The sequence below is a fragment of the Anser anser genome, assembly GCF_964211835.1.
Source record: "Anser anser genome assembly, chromosome: 4".
NCBI classification, from domain to species: domain Eukaryota; kingdom Metazoa; phylum Chordata; class Aves; order Anseriformes; family Anatidae; genus Anser; species Anser anser.
Window position 1 is genome coordinate 34,029,906 of NC_139724.1, and position 21,671 is coordinate 34,051,576.

The following is a 21,671-nucleotide window of genomic DNA, read 5'->3' on the forward strand; positions in this document are numbered from 1 at the left end:
GCTTACTGAAGGACACCAAACATTAGGAGAAAACCGTCTTTATGTTTACAAAGACACTCTGCTGTTATCAGAAGTCTCAAAAAATCTCTTAAAAATGATCATTGTTCCTCCTTCTTGTTTTTAGTGAGCACCTTTGACTTTAAAATAGCATGGCTTCTGACAAACCAGGAAGTGAGACCACGTAATAGTGCGAAGTGTGGTAGAAGGAAGGTTGATGCAAAAGGCGCATTGTTTTTTAAATGCAGTTGGATTTTCTGTTACTCTTTTAAAGAATACTTTCTTTAGTAGTATTCTGTAACTTACATGTAGGTTTTAGTGGCTATTAAATACTTACATGTACACCGTTGCCTGTTTTTTAATGTTATCTTCTTGGATTATGATAGTGTTTTTTTTAATATTTACATAGTAACAATATATAATCCTATAATTTGGCTGAAAGTCGAAACACAGTGGAATTGCAGTACTAGTAAAAATGAAGGAGGGTAGACATTATATGGATGCCTCACATAGGAGCAGGTGATTGAAGTTGCTTAGAGTGCACTTGACAATTGTTTTTAACAAAACTCACTGCTCAGATATGTGAATGGGAGGTTTAAAAGGAAATTCTGGCCAATAGTTTATGATTTAGGGCACGTGTAGGGGCAGGGAGAACTTTTCCACGAGCGTGTTCAATTTTATTTCTTCTGGCATGCCCTTTTGAGAGAGTATACTGGAAGTGTACTTTTCGCAGCAGTGGGAAGAGGTGCAGCAAAACAGTAAATTTAAGAGCTTGTTGATTCTGGGATTCTTTTTCTACTCTGTTTTGGACAAGAGAGAAACTAACATTTAGAGAATCCTTGATTTTAGATTTATGAGGACTGCAGAATTTGACTTGTAGGCTTCATTCTTCTGGATCTTCTTATTCCATTTAGAAGATAAGGAGAGTTTCTTGCTCTGGAGATTCTTGAAATGAAGCCTTTTTCACCTGATGTCAAAGTGACATGACATGCCTGACCTCTGAGAAGACCTCAGCACACCTGACTGTGATGTGGGAGGCTAAAGTTCAAGCCTCTGCACCACTTTGTATTATAAGAGCAAAACCACTCAGTTGATACCTATCATAAAGCAACTAATAATTTGGTAGTAAGGCTGCTTTACCTGCGTTATGTAAGAATGCAATATAATTTTTTGGGGGTAGTATCAGAAAAAGTAGGTCCCTTGATTTTTCTGAGTCTCAGGTAAACAGATTAACTGTTGGTGACTTATCTGGGGAGAGAGAATCTCTCAGTATTCTGTGGTTTTATTGTAACTGGAATGCCAAAAAATCAAACTAGCCAACAAACTCAGAGACTTTGTTACAGAAAAGCATTTAATTTCTGGAGTTCTTGCTTTATTTATTTAGGAAAAAAAAACTTTTAAGCTGACTTTTTGGCTTTTCTTGGATATGAACGTAGCGTAGTAGATGAAAATCTGAAACATCAGTGCCTCTCTACAAAACAGTACTTATGTGTCTGGCATTGAGTTGTGCCTCTGTTCAGTTGTTAGCTGTGACCTCTTTGTTTTGTCAATTAATACCTCCAAAACCACACTGATCAGAAACCAAGGCATGTGGGGCGCTGGTTGGCAGTGGTGCGGTTTTTGGTGTACAAGTGCACAAAAGAGCCATTTCTTCTGGGAAGCAGTGATTCTTGGCTATGGCTTTAATGACAACCTGTTTCCTTGTAGCTTTTGAAGTGAATTTACTCTTGTGTATGCAGGTTCAGGGGGGTATGAAAATCATGTTATGTTCTGCCATTGGTAATGGGGTTAAGCCCAAAATATCCCCTGCTATTGAGTTTCATTCAGTTCAGTGACTCATAACTGCACTAGCTCAGCGGTGTTAGCAGCTAGCTTCCTTCTTGTACTTTGAAAGGAGGTGATATACAGTATTTGGGGGATTTTTTGATCACTAAAGCGAGATGTCTTCAGACCAGACTGAAGGAAGGGCTGGGCAAATCTCTGTAGAAAGGTGTGACTGCATGCTTGCTTTTTACCTTTCAGGGTGGTTTTGCTCTATGAAGAGTTTCTTTTTCACAATAAGGTTAGCTGACCTATTTTTTTTTTTAACTACTTGAGCAAACATGCTGCTCTTGATTCTGTTCTTCAGGTTTGCTGAGCACATGCAGGCTACGGTGAATTCTTTTGTTTTTGATGGACAATCCAGACAAACCCAAGGTGCTGCTTTGATGTTACTTATCTTAAGGATTTACAAAATTGTCATGCTTTATATGTAAAAGACCCAAAAGGTCAAGAATTTGAAGTGCACAGTGATTGACTTGCTGCCTGTTAAAGAAATGTAAGCTCCCGTTGTCCCAATTACTTGAGCAAATAACTTGTTCAGTCCAGCGGTGTTGGATCTTGGAGCTGAGAGCCAACTATAACACTTTCTCTGTCCAGCAGTATAACAGAGTGCTTAGTGAGCTTATGTCTACCATGCATCAAAAAACTAGTAGCTTCATTTTATTGTCTTTGGACATGTTACTGTTCAAACTTATCAGCTCTGTTTTGGTCAGTGTTCTCTGAGAACCTAGTTTTCCAGTCCACCTTAGATGTGGCTTTGTGTATTTCAGCATTTCTTCAAACTGAGGAGGAAAAATGCTGAGCTTAAGGAAGCTTATTTTTCTATGACATTGTTTGGAAATGTATTCTTGTTCAAGCATTAATCTATTATCTTTTTGATACACACTAGGCTAAACTATGGGTATATATTGCCTGTTCCTTTTGCATTATGTTTTTAATTGACCATGGTTCTTATTTTTTTTCTTTTGCTCCCCCTTAGCTTATTAAAATAAAAAGCCTCCTGGAAGGAGATGATAGAATGAAAAAAGAATTGATTTACACAGAGATCTGTTATAAACTTAAAACAGCTATGTGTTTTTTGTAGTAAAAGAGAAATAGAAGTTGACCCCTCCTTCTATTGAAGAAATTTCAGAAAGAATAGTAGAAATAATTCAGCAATTGGTAAAACTTTATTATAATATTATTTATTTAACGTTCTGTGATACCGGTATCAGAGAAGGCTTTTAGGATCTGAGGTTTTCAAGTTCAGAGAACTCTTTTCTAGGTCTGTTCTCCAGGCTATACAACCTGCACTGGAAATACAGGAGGCCGTCCCTTCAGAATCTTTTCCAGGTCAAAATTCTGGATGGAGCTTCTGGTCAGCTCCATTCTCAGCAGGCTTGTCTTGTGTCATGTGTTGATGTTATGTTGTTTCCAAGTTATTGCAAGTTTCTAGTTATATATAAAACTTAGGTCACTGCATAGCCTTGTCTTTCAGTAGGTAAATGACTGACAGGTGTTCTGTTGGTAATGAATGCTGTGCACACAGGGGTTAACTGTACTGAGCTTGCAGGAGGAAATAGATATTCTGGCAAAATTCTGCTATGCTTCAAGCAGACAACTATACAATTATTGTCTTTCTCTGGGGTGTTGGTGCAATTCAGTTTGGGGAGTTCATGCCAGAATTTGCTCAGGTCTCAAGCTGACTAGTGTCTAGGGACATCAGATATTCTAGGCTTTCTGCTCCTCTTTAAGGAAATGCCACACCTTGGACTAAGTCTTTTTCTTAAATAAGCTTTAGTACTTTTAATTGTTCTATTATCTATAATATAGATTTGGTTATTTGATGTGTTTTTTTTCCTCTTCCTCCTTAGTCTGTGTTGCAAAGGCTGTTGCTTTTAATGTTTTGTCCTTCTTTTCAGTGAGGAGCGTGTGCTGCTGCTTCTGATTCCATTCACGTGTTAGGAGGTCCTCACCAAGTTTCTCCCAGTGAGAATGTACAAATGAGTTTTTTTTCCCTCCAAAGATGATTTAAAACTACCTGAATATGAAGAGCAAAGACTAAGATTACTTTATAAACTTCATTTTGTCACCTCTCTCATTGTGCCAGAGTTCACTAAAACCACAAACAAAATTCACCTTGAAGGTTTTGAAAATTCTTACTGGTTACTTTCCATTTTTCTTTTTAAAGGTACCTTCTTCCACAGCCTAGTTGGCTTGCTTTATAGAACAAATGAGATGGATGTCAGGACTAACTCTTATTTGCCTTCTGCTGATGTGCTTTCTGCTGTGCTTTGTCATTTCTCCATTGCTGTTTTCTGCGCTATAGCCTCTGTTTACCTGAAAGCTAATGGTATCACATGCTGACACAGCAGGTTTCTAATCTGATATGAACGCTTCTGAAACGCTTAATATAACGGATTTTATGAACTAAAAATTTCCTTTATTCATCTTTGGTCAACAAGAGTCTTTTTGCATGTATTTTTCTTGTAGAAAATCCCCAAAGCTAATGCTAATAGACCTAAATGTATTACAGTAGTCAAAAATGTGTCACAAATGTTTCCATAATAGCTGGTTGTTTTGCCTACCTTGATGTGTATTTTAATAAGTGTTAGGGTTTATTTGCTATCTAAACTTAGCCACATTGATGACAAGCAAGAGGAACCAGAGTTTCTAGAGCAGCACTGAATATTGTGCATTTCTTAATATATGCAGTCTTCCTTAGCTTACCGGGGAGTGCACCTCTGGCTACAGTTATCCTAGTTCAGTCACTTCTGTCCATTTACAGTATAGATGATAAGGTAAGTCTGTGGATTTAGCTAGGTCAAGCTTGTAGTTTAAAAAAAAATAAAAAATGGACAGTCAGCTGTCCTAGCAGTCATGTATAGTTTTACATGATTTTGTTTTTTTTGGTAAATCGGTGGAATTCCACCAAAGATCTGTAATACTAGTTTCCAAATCTGTCTCAATGTTCTTCTTACGAAGTCCATCAAGTGCAAACTTACTTCCCTTTCACAATGGGAGGCTAGTGCCCAGTTTGGTGAGTGAATTTAGACTACTTAATTCCAGGTCATCTTCATGCTTTTGAACACACCTAATTTGGGGATCCAGTAACAAAAGGATAATTCTTGTTAGTTTAGCTGAGTAAATAAGCCGAAGAGATGTCTTTCACCAAGCTTTACCTAGCTCAAGATTGTTAAGCAATGGGAGTCACTTGTCCTTTACTTAAAGTAAGGATTACAGACTTCCATCCTATTAAAATACATTCTGAGTAGTTATGGGTATACTTACTACTGATGTGATGTCAGTTCTTTTGTGTGTGTGTGTTTTAGGTATTTATGCAACTTGGAAATCACTTTGTAGTTAGTGGAAATACCACCCTGCATAATAAGGGTAGGAATTTGGGGAACTTTTGTGGTCAATCAAGAAATGCGTGGAATGTAGTGAGTGAGATGGTAATGGCAGTCTGGGTATGCCAAAGCTCCATGCTGAAGCTATGGAGTTCAGAAAATAATTGTCTAAACTCTGAAGAAGAGCTGATTTGTACTTTGGCTGTGGCATCAACTCTGCGACTGCAGCTTAAAAAACCCTGTAGGAGGTCAAAATATTGAGGGAAAAAAGGCCAGGTAGGAAAATGTTTGTTTTCTTGTTTTTACTCTAACTGGCTAATTCTTATAGCTTCTCATGACCAACCTGAATTTTCACGTCTGTGAAAGCCTGTGCGCTGCATGCACAGGCTTGTGCGTAAGCACATAGCATCCTGTGCTACCATCAATAGGCTCTGTATGAACCTAAGATAAAGCTAAAAAGGTAAAGCAGAACCAGCTGTTTATATATATCATGTCTTAATAATGCAATATTTGATGAAGACAGTTTTTAATTATCAGTCTGTTTCACAAGTAAGCCTGTTTAAAATGAGTTCATAGCATACTTTCAAATTCCTCTTTGGGGGGATACATCAGTTCAGTGACAGTTTTCTCTAGCTGATATCCTTTAACAAAGAAGAGAAAGCTGGTTATTTGTTGCGGTAGCTTAGCTCTCTCTAAATAGTATTTTGTATCACCTCTGTCAGAGAAGCTGGGCTGGGTGGACCCTTGTGTGACCTAGTAGTGCAGATAGCATGGCAAAGTAGTGGCCATATGGACTGGCTCAGGAACAGCATTTGCGGATTAGGGAATAGAATGAAATTAGTCAAAAGCATCAGGGAAATAGGTGGATGGCATGTCAAGGTTGGTACAAAGGTTGGACAATGCAGAGAGAGATAAAAATAGGTAATTATTCATGTTCGTTGAAAGAGATTGGAGGAACGAACCAAACGTGCAGGTTCAGAAGGAGTGTGGGTAAGGAGTAGTTTTATGAAGTGGCTGTTTTGGACTAATGTTGTGGGCTGAAGAAAATCAGGGATAAGGAAGTTGTTTAATTCTTCTTTAAGGCTGCGTTGGTTTGGTGAGGTGTTTGGTACTGAGTGACGTTGGGTTAGTCAAATGTGTGTTCAGATGCTTAAGCTTCCTGAGAATCCAGTCTTCTGAAAATCAGCATGTGTTTTGGTGTTCAGATTGCAAGCCTGATGAAAGATAAAAATGAGCATTCTCTGTGGTTTCATTCACTGTCTATATTTGTTTTGCCACCTATTGGGGAAACTGCGGTCATTCTGAATGGTATCCTGCTCGACATGGTGTGCTGACTTTTATTTTTTACTAGACAACTTAGTAACTTCAAGTACTTGTAACTTCTGTCTTTACAGAGTCATGAAGTTCTCTGTGAGCCTTGAGGAGGTAGCTTTGATTCATTGCACAGATTAAATAAGCTGTATGGTTTAGTCATTAGATGTGAAATAGCTTTTTGCCACCTTCAGCGCTTCTGTGTATAAAACTCTAAAGTGTCTTTTCTGTCAAATTCAGTCTTCCGTGTGTTAAATTTATGCATATCTTTTTAAAGAACTTCTATTTATTTTAAGTGGGTCAATCTGGAAGAAAGTTCTTGTTCATAATCACTAATTACAGTTAGCTAACTTTCTGCCATTCAAACCTCTTCTCCAGCCCCTAGAGGCCTTTGCCGGCCTCTTCATAACATTTTGCATGATGGGTTTTTGGTATTAGCTTGACCTAATTACTAACGTCCCAATTTAGGTTACACTTCTGCTTTATACAATTCTGGATTTTTCTGTTAGACTTGGTGTCATGCTAAAGCATGTTACTGCCTGTTCAAAAACTAGTTAGGTCATCTTTTTTCTTTTCCTTTTTTTTTTTTTTTTTCCTCTGGGGAAACCTTCAGACTTTGTCCATCTGGGAGCTCTGGCCATTTGCCAGGAATCTGAGGGCTCTAATTTGCGTAAAACAGGATACTATTGCCACCTGCTTTTTTAATACCGTGTGTGGCCAGTGGAGACTGCAGTTTCCAGTATTCAGTGCTCCATATTTAGAGCAGATAGCAATCGAGATCAATCCTTGCACAACTGCTGTAATCAAATTAGCTAATAATGATGCTGCATGAGCAGTTGCAATTGTACCTTTTCCTTAGACACTGCAGTCCTTGTGCTGATGCTGGAAGGTCGATGTAATTTATGAAGAGCTTGCATTTCTACAGTGCTTTAGATTCCAAAGCTTTTCAAGTAGGCATCAATAGTTTCTAAATAGAAACTAATTTGTGGAGAGGAAAACCTAATGCCTTCTGTTGCACTGTATTCCACTAGCGCTAACTGGAGGGCTGGGAACAGCTACGTCCCAGGCATGATTTTCTCATTAATAGCTGCCTTGAGATGATACTTAAATGAGAATAGCTAGTGGGAATAGGGTGTGCTCTGTTGCCTTCTGTAAAGTGCTCTGCAAGCTTAAACTGCAAGTCTCTTTGTAACAGCCTGCATATGAGTGGTTCTGGTGGTGTTCTTGTTACATACATTTAGCTGGAAAATTTCATGTGCATTATACAGAGAATTCAGATCACGCTGATTATTTTTGGCATGACTGTTAAGCTGGATGTGAGTTGCTTAGGCAAAAATCTTTTCTTTTATGTTGATGCAACTGCAGAAAACAACACTTAAAGAGCTACTGGGTTAGCTTTCCTTTGCAATTGAAAATCAAAACCAGAGTCATGACTCAAGACTCATCTGCTCCATGGGAATGTGTTGTCCCCCCATTTCTCCTCTGTGCAATCAGCAGTTGTTCTCTGTGAGGTGGACAGAAGTAAAGAGAAATGGATTAAATCAAGTCTGTTCTATTTGCCTCACTTAGACCCTCTGTATTTCTGGTTTTATAGTGGGCTAGTCCTCTAAAACAGTAACTGCAACAATGCACAGAGTGACCTTTAACTTAATTATTCTCTCTTCTGGGAATGCCGGAAAGGTAGGGAAGCACCAGTAAGCAGCAGGTAAGATGGTCACTGCAGCTTGAGAGCACTTTCACTTTCAGAGGAGCAGCAAGAGAACCAATAGCATCTCTCAGTTGATTGAGAAATATGTAATTATAGGGTCCAGGATGATGAATGTTTGCTTGATAAACCTCTCACTAATTGGTTTATTTGTCAGGCAATGTGCAGGTTTGGGTGGGAATTGCGCTGGTTGCTTTCCCAGATATGATTGGTATGGGGTTGGGGGTGAGCTGTTTGGCAGAAGGTAAACTCTGTTGCTGATCCTGTAACTTCTAAATTTTAGTCATCTGTTATTAGAGAAGTCTTTAAGTTAAGCAGAATAGGATTGCTAGGATTAAAACTGTGTTCCTAAGAACAATTGTGTTTTACAGGATTATAGATTCAGGAGGACCCTAGAAGCAATTAGTGGTTTAAAAAGCAAATGCACACACAGTCAAAACCAAAAAAACCCCACCCACAAACACACCAAAAAAAAAGTTCCTTGTGCAGAATCGTAGATATAATCTCAAAAAGAACACAAGTCAATGACAGAATTGTTGATAAGCCTTAAAACAATGCAGTTGAGGGCGGGGAGAGTAGGAATCAAGTGACTAATGTTGGTAATGGTGCATGACTGTTAAATAAACAAGTGGAAACTATCAATGCAGTCAGCATCTGTCTCCTGCTAATGTTTTTGTTGAAAGTAAGCATGTGATTTGTCTGTAGTCGTGGTTGTGAACTTGGCTGAAAAAAACTTGAAAGCTTTTCTTTTTGTTCTTCAAATAGTATCTTAGTTCAAGTCTATGATTTGGTTCCAGTGTATAACTTAAGTGTTTTAATACCTGACTTTTAGGTATCTGATACGGAGTTTGAAACTGAGCAACTGTGACTGCGTTTCTAGAACGTGTTTCAAAGTAGCTAACGTGAGATGGAAGCGCTGTATGTTTCATGTATTGCTGATGCTATAGAATAAGAGTACTGAGGTGCTGGGAATGTTATTTTGATCTGGATTGTATGCTTTGTACTCTACTTCAGAATGTCATCTTTGGAAGCTGTGCTGTTCTTAGCACTTCAGATTTCCTTGCTTTAGACTCAACTGCAAGGAGGTTGCAATCTCAACAGTCAAGTGCCGTGAAAGGGGTTCTCAGGCACAGAAATTGTCCCAGCAGCTTCCCATCTTTATGCAAACAGTGAATGCCCATGAGGAAACTACTGGCTTGTTTTCTTGCCCACTTCTTCGTCCAAAGTAGGGTGCCAACATTGTGCCATACTTAATAATCTACAGTTTACCCTTGCAGCAAGACACTGCTTTGTCCTTTCTGTGCTTTCTGCCACTCTTCCATGGCCTGGCATCAGCTGCTTTTATCCTGGGTCGCAAAATTGAGTCCTGAGCATTTACTGGGTTCTGTACTGGGCTGGGGAACCGTGAATACCAGTGTGCTGCCATTCCTGTGGATGAGTTGGTTGGCAGTGGTAGTGCCTTTGGGGGAGATTCTTACTCTGTGACTCATCGGAGACCTGGCAGTAAGAACTTGTGTCCTTTCTGAGCATATCTTTGAAAGTGAAATGTATATCATGCACTGGGAATTTTGCTGGCATAGTAAAGTCTCACCTGTTCAGGAAATGAAAGCTACCCTGAATTCTGTCAGCAGGAAGAGATTCAAGTTCTTTTGTCAAAAGTGCATAGCCATGGTGCTATAAGTGACCTGTAAAGGGAAGTTTTTAACACCTCCTCTGTAAAGACTAGACTCATACGCAGCAAAGAACGTCGTATTGATGGGTATGGGATACACTTACTGCGTGCCTTTGTTGGCAGTGCTTTCGACTTCGGTAGCACTGAGTTGGAAGTGATCTTGATACTTCAATTTCCTGTTCAAGGTTGGTGTATATGTAGAGGGAGATGAGTAGCTTTAAATGCTTATTTAAATTGTTGTTTCTCAATTTCACAACTTCTAAGAGTCAGCTTTAGCATTTCCTGGAATTCTAACTACATCTCTAGAGAATTGTTTCTCAGCTGTGTCGAGGAGTTTTGTATATCAAGGATACCTCTAAATGGGTTTGGTTGCTTGCGACCACCCTGCTCGTGCTGGAAAAACTGCTTGAAAGCACATATAGATCCCTGAAACAGCTATTGATCACTGTAACAGTGGGATCAAAGCAGAGTAAAAGGTCTCCCAGTCGCAGTGAGTTCATGTAGCTTCCCGTATTAAATGACCAAACCTCAACCTTGATCAACAGTTTTGAAGGCCAAGATAGCTTCATTTTAAAAAAGTTAATAGCTTGGCTGTGAGAAGTTGTTAGCTCAGCATGGGAGTTAATTATCTCTGAATGAATTGTGATATCAAAAAAAACCAGGAATGAAATTATGTATGGCCATTATATTAATGGAATATTAATTACTCAAGCATGGTTTTGTCTTCAGGCAAGTCGTTTGTTTTGTGTGATGTCTGTAGGATATGGTTCCATGTTGTGATGCTGTGAACAAGCAAGGTATTTATCCAGTTGCTACCTTTGGTATTATGAAGTTGTAGCATACTCTTTGGTATACATTTGTGTTTCTTGCTTGAATGATTTCTATAGCAAATATGGGTGTTATAAAAGCAAGGAGCAAACTTACTTTTATTTGTTAATTCTGTGCATGTGGCAGGGCCACTAAGAGTCAAGCTGTGCTCTTTTCATCCATCGGATGTAATGAAGTTTCTGCAGATTGAATCAAGTCCTACTTGCTCCGAGGAGGCAGTTGTGACTGATGAGGCACGTTTGGTTAAATATAAGTTTTCCAGGAAGAGGAATGAAGGTCTGGATTTTTCTACAAGATTATAAGGATGCATAGAGTAGCAAGGGACTGGAAAAAATGCTACTACTCTTCAGGAGCTGTTTGCTTTGGAAGCATTCATGCAGATGACTGCAGGGAATTGGTAGAAATGAAACTAGTGATAATTCTGGATTCCACAGCACTATCATATGTGATATAAACTAAAAGTGCCCCAAGGCAACTGCTTGCAACTGTTGCTGCTGATGGAAGATGCCTTCTTCCTGGGCTGTGCTTTCTGTGCACATCCATCAGGAGATGCTTCACAATTGCTTCTTGGTTCTAATGGCAGTAGAAGTCAATGACAAGTTCTCTCTCAGTTCACATTTTTGCATAATTTGTTCATAATATCTACCACCAACAATGTTGTGGTTTAACCCGGCTGGCAGCTAAACACCACACAGCCGTTCGCTCACCCTCCCCCCTCCCTCTCTGGGATGGGGGAGAGAAACGGGAAAGTGAAGCCGGTGAGTTGAGATAAAGACAGTTTACTAAGACAGGAATATAATAATAACAATAATAATAATAATAGTGATAATGATAATAGTATTAATAATAATAATGTGTAAGAAAACAAGTGATGCACAACGCAATTGCTCACCACCCGCTGACCGATGCCCAGCCTATCCCCGAGCAGCCGCCCCCCACCCCGGCCAGCCACCCCTATATATTGTTTAGCATGACGTCAGATGGTATGGAATACCCCTTTGGCCAGTTTGGGTCAGCTGTCCTGGGTCTGTCCCCTCCCAGCTCCTGCTGCACCCCCAGCCTGCTCGCTGGCAGGACAGAGCGAGAAGCCGAAAAGTCCTTGGCCTGGTGTAAACACTGCTCTGCAACAATTAAAACATCAGCATGTTATCAGCGCTCTTCTCATCCTAATCCAAAACATAGCACCCTACCAGCTACTATGAGGAAAAATTAACTCTGTCCTAACTGGAACCAGGACAAACAAATACTGAATCTACGTTGCAAAATCTTTGAACTTTAAAAGTTTTTGCTACTTGATGAATAAACAAGTAGAAACATTTGGAAAGCTGATGTCCATTTTCTTTCCCCTGTGAACTGGTCCAGATGTAAGCCATGAAACATCTTTACTTCTACTGGATTGCGTGATGTGGGTCAAACTATTAGAGCTCTGTGGTATGGTGTGACTTACTGACTGTTTGCTGATGGGATAATCTGTAAATATATTCCAGGGTTCTAGTAATTTGCTTACTGCTGTTAGCTGAAGTAGTAGAACTTTCACTGATACTGTATTTAGTTTTCAAGGGATGTAATTAACTGTGTGTGTGTATATGTATGTGTGTATATATATTTAGATATTTGTAAACTGTTACAACTGTGATTTAAGCTCTTCGGAAAAATATAGAGACAGTTGAATCAGCAATGAACTAAAACCTGAAATGAGATTACAGATTTTAAAGCTTTAGCATGGGTGGTATTGTTCTACAACTTTAACTATAATGGTGGAGTGTGAAGCTGATTTTGCGTTGATGTGGTTGGGACCTGTCTCATAACAGCAGTTCTTACTGCAGGAAGTTCATGAACACTTAAGCCCTTCTGAAAGATTTTGGGCTGAGGAGCTATTTTTTTTTTTTGTAAATCCTTTGGGAAGATGACAAACTTCTGTGTTATGCTGAAACAATTTTTTCTCCCCCAATGTTGACTTTTGCTAATTGGAGTGAATAATGAGAAAGTTGTAGCATCTTTACATGGTGAGACCTAATTGTCAACCACTATGTTATATAATACTTAGTTATGAAAGAGGAAATGAACACAAAAGCTGTTCTTTATGCCCAAGAGGGTGTATAGTGAGTGGCTTCTCTATAAAGGCAGGAAATGGGCTACGTTTATCTTGATGTCTGCACAACACAGCAGCTACACAGAGGAGTCTGAAACCGGTATCCTAAAACCTCAAGTGAGTTTATACTAAACTTCAATGTGATGCTTACTTGAAACCAAGTAGTAGTAGTTGCATGAATACACAATGTTTCCTTTATTTCAGAAAAACAAGCATGAAGAATAACATGTAGCAATAGACATAATAGTAATCATTATTCAATACAAAGAGAATCTAAAAAAAATCATGTTGAAAATACTGAGGCGGTCCTATTTGCTATGCCCTAAAAATGGCAGTGAGAATTGCTTCTCTGATTATTTGCTAATTCTGTGCAATTATGTACTGAAGAAACTTTGCATGGAGGAAGATCTCAAGATGGAAATGAAACTTTTAAGCACGAGTTTTCAAATCTGAAGTAGGAAATGTAGAATTATTTTTACCTGAAGCCTTTTGGAGTTTGTATATGTTACCTGAGGCAGGGGTGCCTCACAGACAAGTGTATAAAGGTCCTGGTTTTGTGCTGCAGACTCTAAGTGGGAAAGATGATTTCCGAGGAAGAACAGATGTGTTGTAATTTGAAGTGTCTGGCTTGCTTTGCTGTGGTGCAGCTGTTGTCACTGCTATCACTGCAGATGGTGATAAGCCATGGCTACTGCCAGCAACCATTTGAGGCTAGAAACAAGAGCTTGTGTGCTATCTACTCCAAATTTGTAAATCTCCTTTAACTGTTCTCCAGACTAGTGCTTGTATATTTGAGGGGGGAATAAAACTCTTGCCCCCTAGGATGATGATTTTAAATTTATGAAAATTTTTGGACTTGATGTAAAGAATTAATGCTAGTATGACGATTCATGGACTAAATGCATGTTAAATGTCGAAATATGTAAATTGAATGATTTCATAACTGCACCATTCTTATGCAGTGTGCGGATGAAAACTGTTTCTAGTTTTTGCAGTAACAGAAGGCATGAGCACAGAAAGTTACTCCTGTCTCCCCACCACACTCTTTAAAATTCTCCCTTAAATGGGTGCATATCCCAGTTTATTTATGATAGTCTTGTGAGGCATTGTTTTTTTTTCTGAATTACTTCATTCAGATATTTGTGGGTTCCACACACGTTGCTGCTCTGAAAATCTGAAATCAGTTTTGTTTAAACACAGTGAGAAATGGAACATAATAAGAAAAATAACCCCCTTTTTTTTTTCACTTCTAAAATGTTATCTCATGAGAGCATTCTTCTGATTACCTGGAATCACTTAGCACCATCTGTAATGCCATATGTAACACAGTTGAAAGAGTGTAATAAATGACGAGGATGAGCACAGTTGAATTAAAAATGGTCTCTTGGCAAATGAGAATCTAATATTTTAGGAATTGAAGAATTTTCCATGGAGAGTTTTTTTTTGTTTTTCCTTCTGTAGACTGCTTTATTTTCCATAACCCACTGTTTTCCTCTTTGGGTCAGTGCAGAGCTATCTATGGCAGTGGTGAAATGGTTGCCATGGGTAAGTTTTCTCTGAGCGACTGTTGTTACTGCCGGTTTCACGTGTACTTTCTGCTCAGCAGAGGACTGTATTGCTGCTTCAAGGGTTTTTTTGCTGTAGCATTGTCTCTCTGCTTCGGGTGCCCACCTACAGGAGGGAGAACAGCTGCGATGATCTTTCTTTACTGCAGTGGCACCAAGAGTCGTACCAGTCTCCTGAGCGAGGCAGCTAAATTAGGTTCAGACTTTTGCCAGCAGCCATCCCAAGGTGGCACGAGAACTGTTTAAAAAAACAGGCCCTGAATTCTAGTTAGTTGTCGTAATGGGAAATATGTAAAACAAAAAGAAAACCTTGCTTTAATATGACCTTGTGAGTTTGAAAAGTGGTGACATTTAGCAAGGTACCTGCATTTGAATAATGGAGTAGATTGGCAATTATGTTTAAAGGAATTTTGATTTCTCTTTTGCATACCTTATACAAAACACAAAACTAAAAACCGTTTCAATTGAAATCACTGGAATAGCATCATCCCTAGAATTATTTTTGCAGTGTTGCAGTCAAACATTTTTTATTTTTTATTTTTTTTCCTGAAACAGGCTGTCTTTATTCTAGATGCTGAAGGAGCTGTTTTTTTTTTTTTTTGGCTTGTCCATAAATTGATTTGTACAAAGGTGACAAAATCTAACTGACCATATTTTGTCGTATTTTGACTGTAGCTTTATACTTCAATATGTTTACAAATGCATGGAATTTGTATTTCTTCTATCTGTAATTTTTACTTTCATTTCTGATCATTTCCTTAAACATTTCATTAGGATTTGGTTGTACTGAACATAAACATGTTTCACAAGTTCCTGTACTGTCTTTTGTATCAGAATTTGTACAAAGGAAGGAGAGCAGAGTTAAAATTTTTATATTGGCATACTTTTTAAATTATGAATAATAATGTCCATATTTGCATCATAGCAGCCTTTCATATTCCAGATGTATGACTGACCAGCTGGGTTAAGGTAAAAGTGTTGTCAAAGACAGCATTGCACATAAAATAAATCAGATGAATGGCAACAAAGATGAAAGAATTTTTAGGTTCATCTTGAAATAAGAACAGTTTCCTAAGCAAGGATTGTACTCTGTGCTTAGTGCTTTGCCAGACAGAGTGTAGTAATAAACAAAAAGCAGGCAACCCTTCTATACTTTTTAAGAATTTACAAGAACAGATTTTATTCACGTATAATAATTGTTGAGAAAATCATATGTGCAGATTTTTTTTCTTTAACATTTTGCATTTCATCTTGCATCCATTGTTACTGTATTTTCCCCCAGTATTATTAATATTAGTCTTTGGTAACTGATTTTTTTCATGTTTTCAGCATTGTGTTAAAAAACAAACTGATTTTTGGGAAGTAAGTTTAACACTATAATTTCACAATATAGATACATTCAAGTAGGGATTTCAGCGTATGAAAAAATGCTACACTTGTATGGCTAAAGTAGTCATTCATGAGGCACTTGTGCCTCCTCAGAAAGTTATTCCCTTGAAGAGGGCTTACTGTGGATAAAATGTTAATCTGCTTTGCTCATGCTGCATAATTCAGTCTTAAATACTAAATAGGAAAAAGTCAGTTAAATTTCAGAAGGAAAATTGAGACTTGGCTAGGCAGAAAAGACCTACCTTCCAAACATCTTAAGGGTATTGCAGAACACTTTGGTTTTATAAACTATATCTTCTGATTGGATTCTCAAGACATGATTGCAATTACAGCAAGAAAAAAACCTGCCTTCATTTACTCAAATACTTGCAGTTTTTAATTTAGCGGTTGGTGGAGCTGAAACAATGTGATGGTTTTGCCAAAACCTATATTTGTATTACTTGCTTCATTTTTCAGTTACAAAAGGTGAAGTGTTCAATAATACAAATGTGTGCTCACCTGTAATGCCAGCAGGAGGACATGAGAGGTTTACTTTAGGTTTTTCTATTAACTCAATCTGGAAGACACAATGGGGATGTTTACATTGAGAGACCAATCTGAGTTAAGCCTGCAGTGCAGTGTAAAAAAGCCATCTGTAATGTATTTAGTGCACATAAGTCATACCAATTAACGCTTGAAAATACTTCTATTCAAACTTTACAAATTTAAGATGAAAAATGTGTGTAGGATGTTTGCAGACTTTTAAAAAAAATCTTTTTATTTATCTTTTTAGTAAAAGCCCCCAGTTTGGTTTGAGATGTCTGAAGTGTAAATCTGTATAGCTATATGCCTTTAACATCTATTTCTCAGCTTAGGTATTTTTGCCTCAGTAATTGCCAGGTTTCCTGTTCCTCTTATCTATACTGTGTACATCTTATTATTTATTCACAGCTTTCTGTTTCTTTACAGTTTTCTTGTCCCTCTAATTTGTGTCTGAATTTTTTGGTCTTATATAAAGTACTGTTCTTGCATATTATGCAAACCTTATATTCTACAGTGTTACACACATTTGCAGTCTATAGGTATGATTATGGATTTCTTTTTATTTGTGGTCCTACATACAATTGTTAAAAAAAAGATGTATAAAAAGAAAAGGTGCAAATATTTGAGAGAAGAGCGACGTTCTTCCTAAAATTCAAATACTGAAAGGCTGATCTTGGAATAGCACTTAAAAATTTACGTTTTCCAATAAAAGCTTTCTTTAAAAGATCCTCAAGTACAATTTATGAGGCCAAGAGATTATTGTGACCTACTGCATAATATTAGCCATAACGCCAGCTAGTATTTTATGCAGTTAGTCTACGGAAAGTGAAAATAATAAAACTTCACCAAGTGAATTGGGGGACAGCTTGGAAGAGTTGTCAATAAGCCAGCAGTCAGCTAGGTTCAAGTGATAGTAACTTTAACACTGTAAACACTTTAAAAATAGCCAAGTATTTCTTATGAGGTGTTCTGCTGGAGATCTGAAGTTGTTGGAAATGCTGTACTATAATGAGTAACCACTGAGTCTTACGGAGGGAACGTAGCTCAGCCTTGTAGAATGACATGCTTTTTTAAGGGAGTGTATTTTTAGTTGAGCTTTTAGGATTATGTGGAACGCTATGAAAAATGATGCACAAACTTTGCTCACAAAGGGAAGAAAATGCAGTGCTCTACTGAAAGTCCAACCAAAGATGTTAAAATTGACTGGATGTGTTGAACGGAGCTCCGCTTTGTGCGTTTGGCTTTAACACTGTGTTCTCATCTTTGTTAGGGAAATCTGGAAGCCTGGGTGGTGTGATATCTGAGGTGCTACAGATCTGTTGGGGTCAGAAAGATCTTGTAAAGTGTCTAGGGTGCAATAATTGTTCTGCTTCCTACAAAATACGCATTGCCCTGGTGTTAACCTTTTATGTGAGATGTTGGGATGAAGCCGAGACGCTTGCTGCCAGGCAGGAAACCACTGTTGATAGGCAGGGTTGGTGACCAAATGTAGTTTCTTTTGAGGTGGATTTTTATGGGTGGGTGGATAGTCTTGGCTACTAACAAAACTAGGAGAAATATTTCAGCTGATAGAGAGTTTATACGCTTGTCCCCATCAAAGCAAAGTCAGGGAAGGGCACCAGTTTTGATCCTGGTAGCTTCACAGAGATTCACATGACAAGACAAAGAGGGTAACAGGAATTTATAACACAGTGCCTTCCTTCGTATCAATTTCAGAGGATACAGACTGACTGACTTGCTAATATGTTGTGAGTGGGAGCTGGCTGCGCTTCAGTGCTGAGAAAGCGGTGCATGGAGATCACTGTAGTAAGTTTTGGGAGGAAGCCAAGGAAACATTGCAGGGTTTACTCAGAAGGATTACACAGTCAGTCTGATCTGCATCTGAAATATTAGATCTGCTTTGACCCTCAGCGGCTGTGGAATGATTGCTAAGGTGGTGTAAGCAAGTGTCACAACGCAGTGTCTGGTTGGAGGGCTGCAGCCTTTTCCACCAGGTGCACACCACAGTGTTTTAATGAATTGCTTTCCCAGTGTTCAAGGCAGGGAGGGTTGTAACTGTGCATCATGGCTTTCCAAAAATGATGTTGCTCTAGAATTAATAATCTAGTTTATGTAGGGAAAGCTTTGCCTGGAGCAACTTTTATATGCTAGCAGAACCCACAGTCCCTCTAACTTTATTTCTGCAGCGATGCTTAAAATACTGTGATTAATAGTATACCCCCCCCGCCTTTTTTTGTGTTAGTGGCATCCAGCAATAAAAAACAATAAGCTTACATACAATTACATATATCTGTAGACATTGAGAGAACATGGCTATTGATATTACCTTTATTAAGAAGTGCATTTAAAATGCCATATGAAATTGAGCTCATTTTGCAATGTATAGAAGTATATATTTTTTTAAAGAGCTGAGGAAATTTTTCTTTGGGAATTAATTCTCTTGGGACAGATGTGTCAAAAAGAAACACACATACAAACCAACCTTTCCTTTGTTTCTAAGACAGAAATATTGTGGTAGTCTGGAGTGATTGGTCTTCTACTTCTTAATGTTCTTAAACCAGAGATTACCAGATCTTCATTTTGGGAGCTTATTTACTTCATAACCACTGTTAAGAATCTTTGTGGTAGTACCTTATTTACTTTTTGTTGTTTTCTCTCTGTAATGCTTTATTTTACTTATCATAATATTTAGTAAATGCAAGTTTGCAGTTTTAAACTTTTCCATTACCTGAAGAAAGATCGAGGTGTTATGTGCTACAACAGGAGAGTCTCTCTGTAACCTGAACTAGTGGACAAGTGAATAAGGATGTTCCCTCTGAGGTATTACTATTACTGGGTAAAATTTCAGGTCACAGAGGAACTGTGTTGTCAAATGTCAAGTACTTGAAGTAACATGGCCCATAACTGTTTTTAAGAAGTTATGTTTTGGCTTGCAAGGATCTGCAGGAATGGACGTAAACAATCTGTTAAAAGCTCATGGACTACTGTAAAGTTGAGAGAGAGGAAAGGGAGGGGAAAAAAAAAAGGAAACCTACAAGTACACCATCAAGCTTTTAAAATGATTTTTTTCAACTGTTGACTTAAAAGGATAAATGACAGTTCTGATGGTACTGCTCTTATCCTTTTTTTTTTTTTTGACTCATTTTAGCAGCCCTAAGACAGTGGATTCTTTAGGATGAGGGTAATTGTATGTATGTGATTGTGCTTATAGATGCTTCAAGTGCCTAAATATTTCTAAAGTTGTTTGTGGATATGATAAGGTTCCTCCCAGATGTATTTGCGGTGACTGATTTTTAGAGGAGTCTTTAGCTTGTGCCGTATATTCACATCTAAGCATGTGAAAGCTTGAGATTTTGCTTTTGTCATTCAATTTCCATGTGTTTTTAAGATCAATATACTGGAGACTTTACACAGACCTTTTTCCTGTTTAGAATCTGTTACCTCAAGTGCCCATGAGATGGTGCTCATCAGTCTTGTTTCTGTGTAGCAGCACATCTGTGTAATTCTGATTTACAACTAAGAATGCAGTGTTTGGTATTGCTGTCTTTCTAAAAGGAGAAAGCAAAACATAAAAACAACAGTGGTCAACATCTTGAATTAATACACAAAATACCTATTACTTCATTATTTTGATATGTCCTGTAAAGAAGGTCCTGATATCCCATAATTGAGAAGATTTATCTGATGCTAGTTTATAGTTTATACTTTACCACTTCATTTTTTTTACTTACGAGTCTTCTAAAAATTTACTTATCCTTTGCCTATTTAGACTTTTATACTTTTGCTGCTGCTGTACATCATTCTGATTTTCTCATACAGCTACATGAAAGTTTCATTTATAGAAAACATATCCTGCTAGGAATCCACACTGGTGTGTTCTGTTAAGTAATGTCTTTCTATAGGACTTTAATTAGTTTGGGTTGTTCGTTTCTTCACCGTGTCTTATGGCAGCAGTCTATAACAAGTAACACAGAATAGCGGGGCTCAAGACAAATGTCGGGTGGTTATGAACTAAGGCAGGAGGGTACCTTTCTTTGAGCTAGACTCAGTATTAGAAGCTCCAATGCCATTTTTCAATAGTAAACTATGTAATTTCAGAGGGAAGCTAGGGAAAAATAGCAAATTGAGAGGAAAAGATAAGAGTAAAATGTCATCTTATGTCTGAAGTAAGGTTACAAAAACACTTGAAATGGGCTGCAGCACAGTAGAGCCAAACATGTTGTTTTACATTTGTTTCCAGACTGTTTTTATTTTGAGAGCAATAACCTGAATGGTCTTTTGGGGGAGGTCTGGAAGAGAACACAAGTGTACTCCCGAGGAAGGAGTTATCGATATTGATAGGTATGAAAACAAGAGTTGCTTGTATGAAAACTGGATTGAAGTGACTAGCATCACTGTTATGATTGGTTATGTGAACACATCAGTATAAAGAAAATATCTCTTAAGTATTAGCAGAGATTATAGGCCTCTGCAAACTTTTTTTTTGCTTCTATGCGGTGATCGATGTTCCTTTTGTGTGTCTTACAGGCTTTATTATTATTATTATTTTTAATCTCTATAGCTTTGACCAAATCAGAAACAAATCAGAGAATGTTGAAAGCAGTATTAGGCCATCATAGAAGATAAGATATTAAGGTGCTTGAGGAAAGCACCTTGACAAAAAATGGTGAATCATCTGTACTGAGGTGATAATATGTGTGTATGAATTGTACAGGGAGAAGAGAAATGATTTTAGGAAGAAAAGGGAACAAACACTTTTCTAACCTTCATGCTGAGCAAACAAGCCTACAGAAGGGAAACTTCTGTGGTACAAACGTGTGTGGAAAAGCTGAATGAGGCTAGGGGCTGTAAGTACCAGCATACACAGAAGAGGAAACCAGGGAGAGCTATAATCAGAAGATACTTCCAGAAAAGCAGTCTTGCCTTCTCCTCTTCAGACTCCAGCACTGATTTTAGGTTTTTTCTTCTCACTATACTGTTTTCACTGTGATAAAAGTCTGTAATTGTGTTCATTGTATTTCACTGTATTCATTTGCTCTCAAATGTCCTTCCTTTTTTTTTACATCTTCAAATTTGTTGTCTTCTTTATTTTTTTGCATGCTTTCCTGAGTACCACTTCTTCAACCTTACATATCTTTATACTTCTAATACTCCAAAAAACCAACCAACCAACCAAAAAAACCCCACCTTCATTATAGAATTACTGTAGCTTATTTTCAATTGGAAAAAAAATGAATTGAAATATTTTGTTTTGAAACATTTTGTTTGACCTGAAATAATGCTGCTATGCTTCAGGGGAGTTGGTGATTATGGAATCAGGTGAGATTGAATACAAGAGAAATCTAGAGGTTGTTATTTTGGTGCCAGAAAGATAGTTCAGCTAGAAGTAGGGTCAATATAAGTGAGACTCCAACTCATGTGGTAACACAGATTTTGCACA

The 21,671-nt window shown here is 38.0% G+C and overlaps 1 protein-coding gene across 3 annotated transcripts in view; it reads left to right on the top strand.

Moving 5' to 3' along the window:
* Window positions 1–21,671, top strand: part of LRBA (LPS responsive beige-like anchor protein) — a 397,026-nt gene that overhangs the window by 1,611 nt on the left and 373,744 nt on the right. The window lies entirely within an intron of this gene.